Genomic DNA, 14,780 nt, shown 5'->3' with positions numbered 1-14,780 from the left:
ATAAAGGTCAGTCGGCTGTCAGACTCGGACATAGTGACCGTTCTGACAAGTCCTAGCACCAAAAACCCACCCTGGTCACGATATCCTTAATTGTCTGCCTTATCTGTTTTTGCTTTTGCCTCTCTGCTTTGCTGTTTTGGTTGTTTGCATATGTGGTGCTACCTCAGCCAGCCTGAAAAAGATAGGGAGACGTACTGAGCAATTTCACTGTCACTCTGGTTCCGGTCCTGCTCTCAGGCTTGACCGATGGTCGCAGCAGTCTGAACTGTGTCTCTCCCAGTGGACCAGTGAAGTGGGAGTAACGGCTTGATTACTCTGAGTGATTTTACAACCTCTAAGTGGTTGGTGACTTCTTGCGGATGCCCACCGGAGATCACCTGGCTATGGTGATGATGTTTTGGCTGCAGCGTAAGTTCATAGGTTTTATTCTATAAGGGTGGAAGGGTAATTACAATTACCGTATTGATGTGACTGAGTGATTGCTCTCTCCCTGTCTACCTAAAGTGTTTTCTGCCCAGGTATAGACTTTTTATCTCTACAGATCAGGCTGGCATATAGATTGGTAGATTGTGAGTGTTTTGTCAGGGATTCACAGTATCTGACATCAGTGCCAGTTTAAGCTGTCTTTTGTCTGTTTGTATAGTGTATGGTTTGCCGGCAGGAGGCGTACTAGCATATGGTTAAAGTTTTGAATTCATTCTGTATATATATATACCGTATTTTCCGGCGTATAAGACGACTGGGCGTATAAGACGACCCCCCAACTTTACCAGTTAAAAAATAAAATCTTCTTAAAAGTTGGGGGTCTTCTTATACACCGTATGTCGTCTTATAGGGCCAGTGAATATGTGCCTTTTGGGGGGGGGGGGAGTGATCCTGATGAGGACGAGGGGGCGTCTCACAGGAAAGTGAGTATCCCCCATTACCTTATCATAGCGCTGCAGCGTGGGGTCTCTGTGCTGGGAGCGGCGGCTGCTGTGCTGTGGCGGCTCCTCTTCTGCAGTGTGGGGCCTCTGGTGCTGTGGGGCAGTGGCGGCGGCGTATCTTCATGCAGTCGGGGCTCCTCCGGCATCTCAGCCTGGAAGCCCCGCCGGCAACTCCATCGGTACAATGCGGTCAGGTGGCCTCCGGGAAAATGGCCGCTGCTCAGATTCAGATCTCGTCCCGAGATCTCGGGAGACGAGATCTGAATCTGAGCAGCGGCCATTTTCCCGGAGGCAGCTCAATAGGTGCGATGCGGTGGCCCGGCCGCTGGGGGCTGTGCATGCTCAGATTCAGATCTCGTCCCGAAATCTCGGGACACGAGATCTGAATCTAAGCAGCGGCCATTTTCCCGGAGGCCAGCGCATTACACCGATGGAGTTGCCGGCGGGGCTTCTAGGCTTTGAGATGCCGGAGGAGCCCCGACTGCATGAAGATACGCCACCGCTGCCACCGCCCCACAGCACCAGAGGCCCCACACTGCAGAAGAGGAGCCGCCACAGCACAGCACAGCAGCCGCCGCTCCCAGCACAGAGACCCCACGCTGCAGCGCTATGATAAGGTAATGGGGGATACTCACTTTCCTGTGAGACGCCCCCTCGTCGTCATCAGGATCACTCCCCCCCCCACCCACCATATACACCCGGCGTACAAGGCGATTCCCGGCGTACAAGACGACCCCCGACTTTTAAGAAGATTTTCAGGGGTTAAAAAGTCGTCTTGTACGCCGGAAAATACGGTATATATATATGTTGTGAGATTAGAGAATTAGTTAACCGGTTTTGTTTTGCATACTTTTAGAATTGTAAAGTTAGGTGTTACAATGTGTTCATGTAGGAAGAGAATTCCTTGAATGGTAATTGCTTTTACTTGTACAGATATCTCCGGCAGTGTGAGATCCGAAGTCCATTGTTACTCTTTAGTTAATGTTTGACTAACGTCACTGCATTTTTCTGTGAAATAATGTTGAAGTGAAAGTGTTGTGGAAACAGATATTCTAGCAATTTATCTGGTGTTTTTAGACTATGCATTTTTCTGGGTATACAAGAATTGTTAAATACCCTGGAGGTAATTGTTAGCTAACTTCCTATATCACTGTGTTCAAAATACTAGACATCACAATATCACTAAAGACCCCTTTCCTTTGACATAAGGAGTACATACAGCTTTCACAGTCGCATATATCCAACTGTTCAAAACCCCGTGGGAACTTGTCTCGAGATAGACACACATGTCCCTCAGGCGCACTCAGAATTCAGATGATAGAATGGGTGGGAGTAGTCAGTCAACACACATAAGACAGACACGACCCATAGGGGAGCAAGGAAAGAAAACGCATGTTAAGAAGAACCCTCCGACCCCAAAGGGGGGAGGATTAGATAGGAAGGTATGGAAGAATGTGTTAATGAGTAGAGAGCAGGGTCTTAGACTTAGGTACTATGAAATCCTACAGAACCCTGAAGAATTTTATAAGATGGTAAAGGAAGTTAGAAGACAGGTATGGAGAGGAATATGATAAGGATACTGAATTTTATGCCAAACAGGCGCCTACGGAAAATGTGTCAGTTACAACATCTGCATTACAGTCATTGATACCGCCCATATACATTCCCGATGACTGGACATGTACCAGCTGTCAGACACAGAATGCAGAATACCGTGAGACTTGTTCTGACTGTCAGATGACCAACCCAAATAACCCTACTTTCTAACCAACTGTATATGTAGACGGAATACCTTATGCTACATCCTGTCCAGCATCCACTATAGCTCCATTAAATAATTAAGTCTATAAAAAGAATAATGAAGGAGAAGATGAACATGACATGGAGGTACATAATCCAGCAGAAGAGGGAAGACAGGAATCAACAGCTCAGACTGATAATCCACAGCATCCACCAATATATGGTGGGAGTACATCATCATCTTCTAAACCTCAAAGCTTACACTCTCGCACACAGCCTACTCCACACAAGGACCCCTGGAAATACCAGGAGACAGACACCCTAGTGAGCAGCTTGCCAGACCCAGTGCAACATCCCATGCCATTTTATAAAAGGATGCGTCAAATACAGAAGGCACACTCTGCCTCATGGGCAGATTTAGAAAGGCTCACACAAATTACAGCAGGATATTCCCTTTGGCCAAGGATGCGACTAGCCCTTGAGCCTGACAACTTCCATGTAGAATGGCTTGAGTCACGTGTATCCGGAGAATATTTCCTCCGTAAGCTTTACGTCTGGGCTAAGAACCGCCTGCCAGCCCAGACCCCCACTCTCCAGGATGTCATGCAGGGGAAAGGAGAACCTGTGGATAGTTTCTTCCATCGATGTAATCAAAAGTTTCAGAATCTCAGATTTGAAATGCAAGTTAGTCAATTAGAAGAAACTTTGACACCCACCGCTACCGAGCTCCAGACCCTAATAGGGTATTGGCATACTGAATCTGCAACCCATGAAAGTACGTATACTCTTACAGTCCACAAAAATACCCGAGAGAAGCAACACCTCTCACCCATATAGAGGTTGAGGGTATACCCTTCAATTTCCAGGTGAGGACCTGAAGCAGCTAGAAGCATAATCAGGAACATTGACTTACCTGACCCAGACTTTCTCACGGATGCAGTAGTACCTTTTGTAGGGGTGAATGGTAACACATGGTACACTCCAAGGATCAGACCCCTACACAAAGGCCTACAACCTACAGAGTATGCTGTCTCAATTGGTTGTCTCATCCACCTACCCTGTCAGTTTTACTAGGATCAGATCTACTACCAGAATTCCAAGCCAGCAGTCTGTTTCATAAGGACAAACTGTCACTTTCACAGGAGCAGTCTTGCAGAAGTGTACGGTCTCTTCTCTCTACAGGACACACCTGTAGATCATGTGGACTTTGAACTGATGGCATTGATCCCAGACTCACTGCGGGCACGAGGCCCAGAAGAAATTGGCAGGCTCAAAGTCCAGCCTATGAAGATGGAACTGGAGTCAGGAGCCCTGCTGCCATGGAAACTGCAGCAGTCACCGGAAAGATGACACATCCCACTGCCACTCTGGCTGAAGACAGGAAAACAGGAAAGCAGCATACCTCTGGCAGCCAAGCCAACACAGTTACAGTCCTTCATCCCTGTATGATTGCCTCAAGGACACGCCTTTCAGTTCAACTAAGGAAACCATTGATTGGTTTGACATGCTAATCTGCACGCACATCCTCTCCTGGGTACTACTATCAAACCAGTGGCCCGGGGAGTCCAAACCTTCATGAGAGCCAGTCACAAGTTGAAGATCCTGGCCCAAAAAGCCCTATTCTGCTGTCCTATGTCTGCAATGCCCTATTCTGCTCCCGGACAACTTCACCATCTCCAGATGTGCTGTCCATAACCTAGCTACTCTCCTACCTCTGCCAAGGGGGGAGAGGGTGAAGATCACATCTCTTACACATCAGTGGAAGAGGTAGTCGACTCTGACATGGCTCAATGCGATTGTCTCACTGTCATGAGACAAGAAAACCTCTGGAAGATCCTGACCTGAAGCTCTTTGTGGTTTGACCAAGGTATGCAGACCAAGAAGGCCATTCGCACACTGGTATAGCAGTAGCTACAGAAGATACCTGCTGCCAGCAAAACCGCTGCCTCCACCCAAAGGCAGGACTGCGGGCCTTGACAGAAGCATGCAAGAGGTCCACTCAACCCAAAGCTATGACCAATCTGGAGGGAAAGAGACTTCATCGTGGCTAATGAAACACTGGTCAGAACCCACAAAGCCATACAAGAGCTAATGGAGTCCTTGTTGATGCCAGGAAGAGTTGCGGTGGTAAAAGGTGAAGGCACACACACTGGAGACATCTCAAGGGAAGCAGTGGGCAGCAGACTAACTGAAGCAACAGCAAAAGAAGCAGCAATGATACTATTTGACACAGAAACATCTCATCTGTACGCTAATATGGATCCAGAAACAGAAGGACTAACCCTGGAAAAAGATGTCCCAACATTCCAGAAGCAAGCATCCAAAGAAGAGAAGAAGAAAAGGAACCAAGATGGAGCCACACCGAAGAAAAACACGCCTACGGATGAACAAGGGAAATTGAAGGCCTTGAACAAAAGACCCTACATACTTAATGCTAGACAGGAAACAGTGGAGCTATAGCATAAGGAGCTTTAGTTTTTCCCTTGGGTCTCACATATGCATGTAGACACACACACACACACTAGCAGGTCCTACAAACTCAGCACTATAGGATCCTACTAATATTCCCAGTTTAGGGTTATACCTTTTATACCTACAGCTGTCTATATGCAGACTAAGTTTATTGTTAAATAAGACATGTGACTAAATTTGTTCTCAAGTTCTATCCATCCCAGATCCTGAGGACCTAGAAGGTGCCCACCAGATCCGCCCGATGACTGATTCCTCATCACCAAGAGGTTCAACAGACGTACCCTCAAGCCTAGAGATGACAGCCCGTTCCAAGTCCTGTCTACTACCACAGCAGTCCATGGGTCCACGCTTCCCACTGCAAGGAGATGCCAGATCCAGAGTCCAGTGGCGGCTGCCACTATTCATCTGTCTGACACTTATCCTTCACCTAGTCCAAGGGGTAGCCAGTCACCAAGGGGTAGTCACTCATGAAGAGGGTATAGTGACATTTTGGTATAATATCTCCACCCCAAGAGTTGGGCTTAAACCTATCATTCCCATAAGTAAGAACATACAGTGGATAAACTACCTATACTATAATCAACAACGTTTTATAGAATACATTGGTGATGCCATAAAGGCACTTATTGACCCATTAAGTTTTCAATAACTATTCTATCTGCTTTAACTGTATTAGCCTTAATTCTTTACCAGCATAACTACATGCCTTAAGAAAATGATGATGAAGACTATGGAAACCAAAGTGATGACCATACATGCTGATTTCAAAGATCCCCTAGATGAAAGATGCTGCTGTGAAACCACGAGAGGAATGTCATATCCACATCCCCCGGAATATGTCTGCCTGAAACACACCGATGAGGGAGAGAATAGGATCTGACTTCCTCCTGTGCAAAGTCCGTTAGGAGGGGGTCCATCTACTAGAGATGGGTCGTCTCGTCTATACGGTGAAGGTTAGTTAGTTAGGGTCCAGCATTTTGAGTCAGGTAGGCCAGGAGGACAGATCGATAGGCTCAACGAGATCAGAGTTTGATTTTGCATATCTCCAAAGGGGGGACTGTTAAGGGGAGAATGTATGGCATATGAAGATATACTTGAATCAAACTTATATGGACGCTTTGCTGAACATTAGATTCATGTCACTTTAAGGTTTTCTAATTCACTGTTATAAGACTAAATTCTGTTTGTTACGCTGTACCAGGATGTACCAAGATCCGTGTAAATCCCCTAGTCTTATCGAGAGTAAATGTACCTGCACGTAGGTGAATTGATCCCCAATAAACCAAAGATAAGTAGAATGCGTGCATAGACAGATGTCAGCTTGACCCAAAACAGCCATTAGGGCGATAGCGGTACAGAATTAGGCCATGTGCACACGTTCAGGATTTTTAGCGTTTTTTTCGCGTTTTTTCGCTATAAAAACGTGATAAAAACGCGAAAAAAACGCTAACATATGCCTCCTATTATTTACAAGGTATTCCGCATTTTTTGTGCAAATGTTGCGATTTTTTCCGCGAAAAAATCGCATAGCGGAAAAAAAAGCAACATGTTCATTAAAAATGCGGAATTGCGGGGATTCCGCACACCTAGGGGTCCATTGATCTGCTTACTTCCCGCACGGGGCTGTGCACACCATGCGGGAAGTAAGCAGATTATGTGCGGTTGGTACCCAGGGTGGAGGAGAGGAGACTCTCCTCCACGCACTGGGCACCATATAAGTGGTCAAAAAATAAGAAATAAAATAAAAAACAGTCCTATACTCACCCTCGATGTCCAGCGCAGTGTTCCCGCCTCTGTGCTGCACGCTGGATTGTTCCTGTAGCTGATGTGCGGAGAAGGACCTTGCAGAATGACGTCACTGTCCTGTGATTGGTCGAGACCGCTCACGTGACCGTGACGTCATGGAAGGCCCTGCGCGCACACATCAGCTATAGGAATGGACGCCGGTGAGGAGATCTGATGTCTGCGGGTGAGTATAAGCATTTTTTTTATTTTTTTTATTATTTTTAAACGTTCTATCTTTTACTATAGATGCTGCATAGGCTGCATCTATAGTAACAAGTTGGTCACACTTGTCAAACGCTATGTTTGACAAGTGTGACCAACTTGTCAGTCAGTTTTCCAAGCGATGCTACAGATCGCTTGGAAAACTTTAGCATTCTGCAAGCTAATTACGCTTGCAGAATGTTAAAAAAACGCAAAAAAAACGGAAAAAAAACGCAAAAAAAAAAATGCGGATTTCTTGCAGAAAATTTCCGGTTTTCTTCAGGAAATTTCTGCAAGAAATCCTGAACGTGTGCACATACCCTTAGACTAAAAGCAATAATCATTAGAATAATGATATTATAGTAATAAAGATAATAACATAGAACACGTAAGATCAAAAGAGTTTTGTAATAATTGACAAGTTGGAAAAACCCATGATGTAATGTGCTGAGACCGCCCGATTTCTCTTATAAAAAGAGCGGTCCGACCATTAAAAGACCAGGAAATCTTTTGAGACAATTGCTTGCATTTGTGTCCTGATTCCTCCGGCCGTAACATCTCACATTCAATTTGGCAGCAGACAATTAAGACGGGTCGCACCCTAGTGTGACAGAATTAACAAGCCCACCAGGTCACAAGTTTTGTCAGATAATATCAGCTCTTAAAGTGACAGTACAGCACAATTCCAAAGCACTATCTGTAGTCTTATTATTATTATTACCAGATGGTGGCCCGATTCTAACGCATCGGGTATTCTAGAATATGTATGTCCACGAAGTAAATTGCACAGCCGCGCAGTATACAGCACAGAGCCGTGCAGTATACAGCGCAGAGCCGCGCAGTCTCCAGCGCAGAGCCGCGCAGTCTCCAGCGCAGAGCCGCGCAGTATACAGCGCAGAGCCACGCAGTATACAGCGCAGAGCCGCGCAGTCTACAGCGCAGAGCCGCGCAGTCTACAGCGCAGAGCCGCGCAGTCTACAGCGCAGAGCCGCGCAGTCTCCAGCGCAGAGCCGCGCAGTATACAGCGCAGAGCCGCGCAGTATACAGCGCAGAGCCCCGCAGTATACAGCGCAGAGCCGCGCAGTATACAGCGCAGAGCCCCGCAGTATACAGCGCAGAGCCCCGCAGTATACAGCGCACAGCCGCGCAGTATACAGCGCAGAGCCGCGCAGTATACAGCGCAGAGCCGCGCAGTATACTGCCCCTGAGGGGCCCCGCCCACCAAATCGGACTCAGAGTGACCCGGCCCATGAAATCGGACCCAGAGTGACCCGGCCCACGAAATCGGACCCAGAGTGACCCGGCCCACCAAATTGGACCCAGAGTGACCCGGGCCACCAAATCGGACCCAGAATGACCCGGCCCACCAAATCGGACCCAGAGTGACCCGGGCCACCAAATCGGACCCAGAGTGACCCGGGCCACCAAATCGGACCCAGAGTGACCCGGCCCACCAAATCGGACCCAGAGTGACCCGGCCCACCAAATCGGACCCAGAGTGACTCGGCCCACCAAATCGGACCCAGAGTGACCCGGGCCACCAAATCGGACCCAGAGTGACCCGGCCCACCAAATCGGACCCAGAGTGACCCGGCCCACCAAATCGGACCCAGAGTGACCCGGCCCACCAAATCGGACCCAGAGTGACCCGGCCCACCAAATCGGACCCAGAGTGACCCGGCCCACCAAATCGGACCCAGAGTGACCCGGGCCACCAAATCGGACCCAGAGTCACCCGGGCCACCAAATCGGACCCAGAGTGACCCGGGCCACCAAATCGGACCCAGAGTGACCCGGGCCACCAAATCGGACCCAGAGTGACCCGGGCCATCAAATCGGACCCAGAGTGACCCGGGCCACCAAATCGGACCCAGAGTGACCCGGGCCACCAAATCGGACCCAGAGTGACCCTGGCCACCAAATCGGACCCAGAGTGACCCGGGCCACCAAATCGGACCCAGAGTGACCCGGGCCACCAAATCGGACCCAGAGTGACCCGGGCCACCAAATCGGACCCAGAGTGACCCGGGCCACCAAATCGGACCCAGAGTGACCCGGGCCACCAAATCGGACCCAGAGTGACCCGGGCCACCAAATCGGACGCAGAGTGACCCGGCCCACCAAATCGGACCCAGAGTGACCCGGGCCACCAAATCGGACCCAGAGTGACCCGGGCCACCAAATCGGACCCAGAGTGACCCGGGCCACCAAATCGGACCCAGAGTGACCCGGGCCACCAAATCGGACCCAGCGTGACCCGGCCCACCAAATCGGACCCAGAGTGACCCGGCCCACCAAATCGGACCCAGAGTGACCCAGGCCACCAAATCGGACCCAGAGTGACCCGGGCCACCAAATCGGACCCAGAGTGACCCGGGCCACCAAATCGGACCCAGAGTGACCCGGGCCACCAAATCGGACCCAGAGTGACCCGGGCCACCAAATCGGACCCAGAGTGAACCTGGCCACCAATTCGGACCCAGAGTGACCCGGGCCACCAAATCTTACCCAGAGTGACCCGGGCCACCAAATCTGACCCAGAGTGACCCGGCCCACCAAATCGGGCCCAGAGTGACCCGGCCCACCAAATCGGACCCAGAGTGACCCGGGTCACCAAATCGGACCCAGAGTGGCCTCAACCCTGAGGGGCTACAACTACCAAACCAGCGCCTGAGGGGCACCCAAGTGTGAAAGTCTTGCAGGGGCAGCCCGGGCACCATTCCAAAGCACTATCTGTAGTTCCTTCAGGAACTCTTTTATTTATAAAAAATACAAAACACAAACAAAAACAGAAATACACAACATATCTTACAAAAATAAAACCAGCATTTAAGAAGTCTTTCTTTTCCCACGCCTCTTAGAGTCTCTTAACCTCGCAGCTTTAGGAAACCCCCAGCAGGAAAATCATCACATCCATTTTTCCTAACCAATAGACAAATATAAAGTAAAGAAAAAACTCATTCGCACATACACTCACACATACACTCACACTCCCCACTATTTAATTACATATATACATATAAAACTAGAAAAGAAAATCTGGCCCATGCTGCCCAAAAAATAAAAGAAAAGGCCAACCTAGCTATACAAACTTAACACTCTATAACAGTCTATAACACTCTAAACACAGCAAATTCTTTTTTTTTTTTTTATTTATTTATTTTTTTTATTTATTTATTTATTTTTTTTTTATTTTTTATTTTTTCCCCTCCACCCACACTGCCACCATGGGTCCATGCAAGTTCATGCCCTCTGAAAAATACACCACACTTTTTTCCCCCGGGTCCATGAAAGTTTCCATGCCCTTATATTGTTTCCAGGGTCCATATGCCCTTATGCAACCCCCCAACAAACACCCCCCACCCAACCTAAACTACACCCCCCACAACATACTAACTATACATACCACAAGATAAAATACAGACATACAAAAATTTTATTTACAGATCATAACTTTACTAACACAACATCAAAATACCACAATACCAAAACAACAGCTTTTAACCTGTAAGGCCCAAGTTCGGCACCTTCAAGCCCGATATCCATTAATTCTACCAGAACAAAACAAAAAGGCTAAGCGTGCCACACATCAGCCCACCACCAGGGAATAGGAGTCTGAAGAGGCCCTGACCCTAACACCAACACAAACACCCTGTCCCTACTTAACTAAGACTGTCCCTCAAAAAGCTGACCCTAACTATCCCTACCTGCCCCTATCTATCCCTACTCTACCTATCTTAACAATGCTAACTATCTGACTATCCCTAAACTTTCCCTCCCTATCCCTATCTATCCCTATATAACTGTCCCTCAACACCACACCACCTTATCTTTCCCTATCCCAATCACACAACCAGTCTATCCCTAGAGTAAGAAGAGAAACCCCTCCAAAGTGAAGAGGCCCCCTTCCCACCCAGCCTCCCACACTCCTTGGAAGCCCCTAATCACTCAAGCCAAGCTTTCCCTCGGGTACGTATTAAAAGGAGAGACCCCTCCAAAGCCAAGAGGCCCTCCTCGCACCCAGCCTCCCAAACTCCAAAGAGCGCACCTTACCCAGGTCACCCAAGATGTTACTAACCACCTCATCCCGGGGGAGGGTTTTATGCTGTATTGAAACTAGGCACCGTGCATTCCAGGTGTAGAACCTAACAACTACACTAACTAGGAATAAAGTGCCCCGATCTCGGCCACCAAGGGATCTGAATGCCCCATAAGCCCACTCCGGATAGGAAAGGGATGCCAGCCTAGGCCAGCCTATGGAAGCACCCACCCGGTTATAGACCCCTGTATTAAAGGGACACTGAAGGAGGAAGTGCTCCATGCTTTCCAGCATGTCGCCACACTCTTCACGGGGACAACCCCGATCATCAGAGTTCCTGTACTTCAGATTGTCCCTCACATACAGCCTCCCATGGAAGCAGCGCCAGGCCAAGTCCCAAAACTTCGAGGGGATCCGTGAAGAATTTAACAACCCGAGCCCCCCCTCCAGATCCCGGCCTGGGCAATCTCTGAGCACCAGGGGCTTCTGGAAATGGGTCAACAGGACCCTACTGTCAAGGGATTTCCTCGACATGGTCCTGATTTCCCACATTCCCAGACCCCACCGGCGGATCACCTTCAGAGCCGGGGTAGCATAAGCCGGGAGATGTCCATGTGGTGTTCGTAGGTCCTTCACCTGCCCTCCTGTCTCCCATTCCTGGAAGAAAGGCCGAAACCATCCCCTGCAGGAGAATACCCACAAAGGAGCCCTCTCTGTCCAGAGGTTGGCAATGTTGGTCTTAAGAAAGGTGTTCACTAAGAACACCACTGGGTTGACCATACCCAACCCACCTAGTCTCCTCGTGCGGTACGTGACCTCCCTCTTGATTAGGTTAAGCCTGTTCCCCCATAACAATTGGAAGAACAGGCTATAGACCCGCGTCCAGAGAGACTCTGGCAAGATGCAGACGCTGCCCAGGTAAATTAACAAAGGAAGCAAATAACCCTTGGCCAAGCTGACCCTTTCCCTCAGGGTTAAAGACCAACCCTTCCACTGGTCCACCTTCTGGGCGGCAATCTTGAGCCTGCCTTCCCAATTTTGTTGGGGATAGTCCCCTGGGGCAAAATTGATGCCTAAGATCTTAGCGGAGGACTGGGGCCCTGGAAGGGTGTCCGGGAGATCAAAACTTGGATCTCCCCCTCCCAGTCAGAGACTCTCGCACTTTTCCCGGTTGATCATGGACCCGGATGCCTCCGAGTAGCGCACGACCTCAGACATGACCCAATCCGCCTCCTCTCTCGAGGATACAAAAAGGGAGACGTCGTCGGCGTATGCTACCACCCTCAGAGTGGCCCCCGGCTCCGCCCGGTCCATCCCGACTCCCACCAACGGTCCACGATCTACCCTCCTTAAGAAGGGATCGATCGCGAACACGTATAAAAGTGGGCTCAGATGACAGCCCTGACGGACCCCGGAGCTCACCTCAAAAGAGTGACCAACCCAACCGTTCACGAGCGGGAAAGTCTCAGCCCCCTCATACAAGGTCTTTAACCAATTTACAAACCTCCCCGGCAGACCATACCTCAGAAGGACAGACCAGAGGTACTCATGATCCACCCGGTCAAAAGCCTTTGCCTGGTCTAAGGACAGCAAGTACCCCTTCCAGCGACCCGCAATGCCCTGCTCCACTGCCTCTCGGACACCGAGCACAGCACTAAAAGTACTGCGGCCTGGAACAGAACAGTGCTGAGCCCCCGAAAGGAGCCGAGGTGCAAACTTCACCAGCCAATTAAACAACACCTTTGCCAGAATCTTTCGGTCCGTATCGAGGAGCGCTATGGGACGCCAATTCTCGATACGGGACGGGTCCTTACCCTTTGACAAGATAATCAGGGCTGACTTCCTCATTGAACTGGGAAGAGCACCCAAGGAGAGGCACTCATTAAACACCTCAGTCAAGAGGGGGACCAAGGAGTCCCTAAAAGTCTTGTAAAACTCGGATGTTAAGCCATCCGGACCTGGCGATTTCTTGGGCCGGAGCCCATCAATGGCCAGTCTCACTTCCTCTTCCCTGATTACCTCGGCCAAAACATGAAGAGAGGGGTCATCTCCTGGCTCAGGAACAGTTTCAGCCAGGAAAGCCGACATCCCATCTCGATCCAGATCCCTCTTCCTCAAGAGGCGTGAGTAAAAGGACCTGACCACCTCCAGGATCCCTGATTTGGATCTGTTCAGGGAACCCGTACTGTCGATCAGTCCTGTCACCACCTTACAATTCACTGACATCTTACAGTTTCTGTAAGGGTCGGGCGAGCGGTACTTCCCGAAATCCCTCTCAAAAACCAAAGATGCGTGCCTATCATACTGACACCCCTTGAGCAAAGATTTCACTCTGGAGATTTCCTCTCGGTCACCTCCAGTCGAGACGAGCTGCTCGAGTTTCCTCCTCAGGTCTTGATACAAGCGATGCCTGTTCAGACTTCTGAGGCTCGAGAGCTGACGGAAGAACCCCGCCACCCTTTTCTTGAAGATCTCCCACCACTCAGACTTAGTACTACAGAGATCCAAAAGCGGTACCTGGCTCTGAAGAAAAGCCTCAAAGGATTGTCTCACCTCCGCCTCTTCCAGAAGGGATGAATTCAGCTTCCACAGCCCTCTTCCCATCCGGGGGGTCTCTGTAACATTCAGAGAAAAGAAAATTAAACAGTGATCGGAGAACTCCACCTCAACGGCGGACACTGCAGAAAAGATGGCGTCCTCCTTCAAAAAAAACCTGTCTATTCTAGACCTACTGCTACCTCTATGAAAGGTGAAATCCTCGTGACCTGGGGTGTGCCGTATGTGGACATCCACCAGGCGAGCTTCACTAGCTAGACTATTTAGGGCTATGCTATCATAAGCCAGGCGGCCTCCGGGACCTCCCCTATCACGGGATCTCGTAATGGTGTTGAAATCCCCACCGAAGACCACCTGCCGGCTCGTAAAAAGAAAGGGCTTGATCTTCATGAAGAGACATTTACGGTCCCACTTAGACTGTGGGCCGTAGATGTTTATGAGCCGAAGCTCCTGTCCCCTCATGAAGACGTCTAAGACCAGGCACCTCCCCATTTCTATCTCAATAACCCGTCGGCATTCCACCTCAGCGGTCTTAAAAAGGACCGCCACCCCGCTATACGGCTCGGCCGCAAGAGACCAGTATGAGGGCCCACACCTCCACTCCTTTTTTGCCTTGTGGATGACCCCCATGTCCGTTAGTCTGGTCTCCTGCAAAAACAAAATTTCAGCCTCAATTCGGGTGAAAAAATCAAAGGCCGCAAATCTAGCCGCATCAGACTTTATGCTGGCGACATTAATCGACGCCAGAGTCAACGGGGTGAGTTCAGCCATCATGGGTGATTAAGTTAGACAGCCTTCTTCTTCCCCACCCCATCCTCTTTACTTTTCCCCCCCGAAGAAGGGACTGGATCGGACATATTCTTCCTCTTTAAAGAGGATGAGGTATCCATTTTATTGGTATCCTCGCCTCTGGGTTCCGGGTCAATCCCCCCCCCAGAGGAAACAACGTCCTCCGGAGGACAGACCGCGCCGCCCCCCGAAAGCCCCCCAGGTGCCGCCCCCGGCCCCTCACCCTCGACCTCCGACTCAGCAGAGTCCTCAAGGGCTTGGAACCGGTTGGA

This window comes from Ranitomeya variabilis, chromosome 8, assembly GCF_051348905.1.
Source record: "Ranitomeya variabilis isolate aRanVar5 chromosome 8, aRanVar5.hap1, whole genome shotgun sequence".
NCBI classification, from domain to species: domain Eukaryota; kingdom Metazoa; phylum Chordata; class Amphibia; order Anura; family Dendrobatidae; genus Ranitomeya; species Ranitomeya variabilis.
This window is presented reverse-complemented; position numbering follows the sequence as displayed.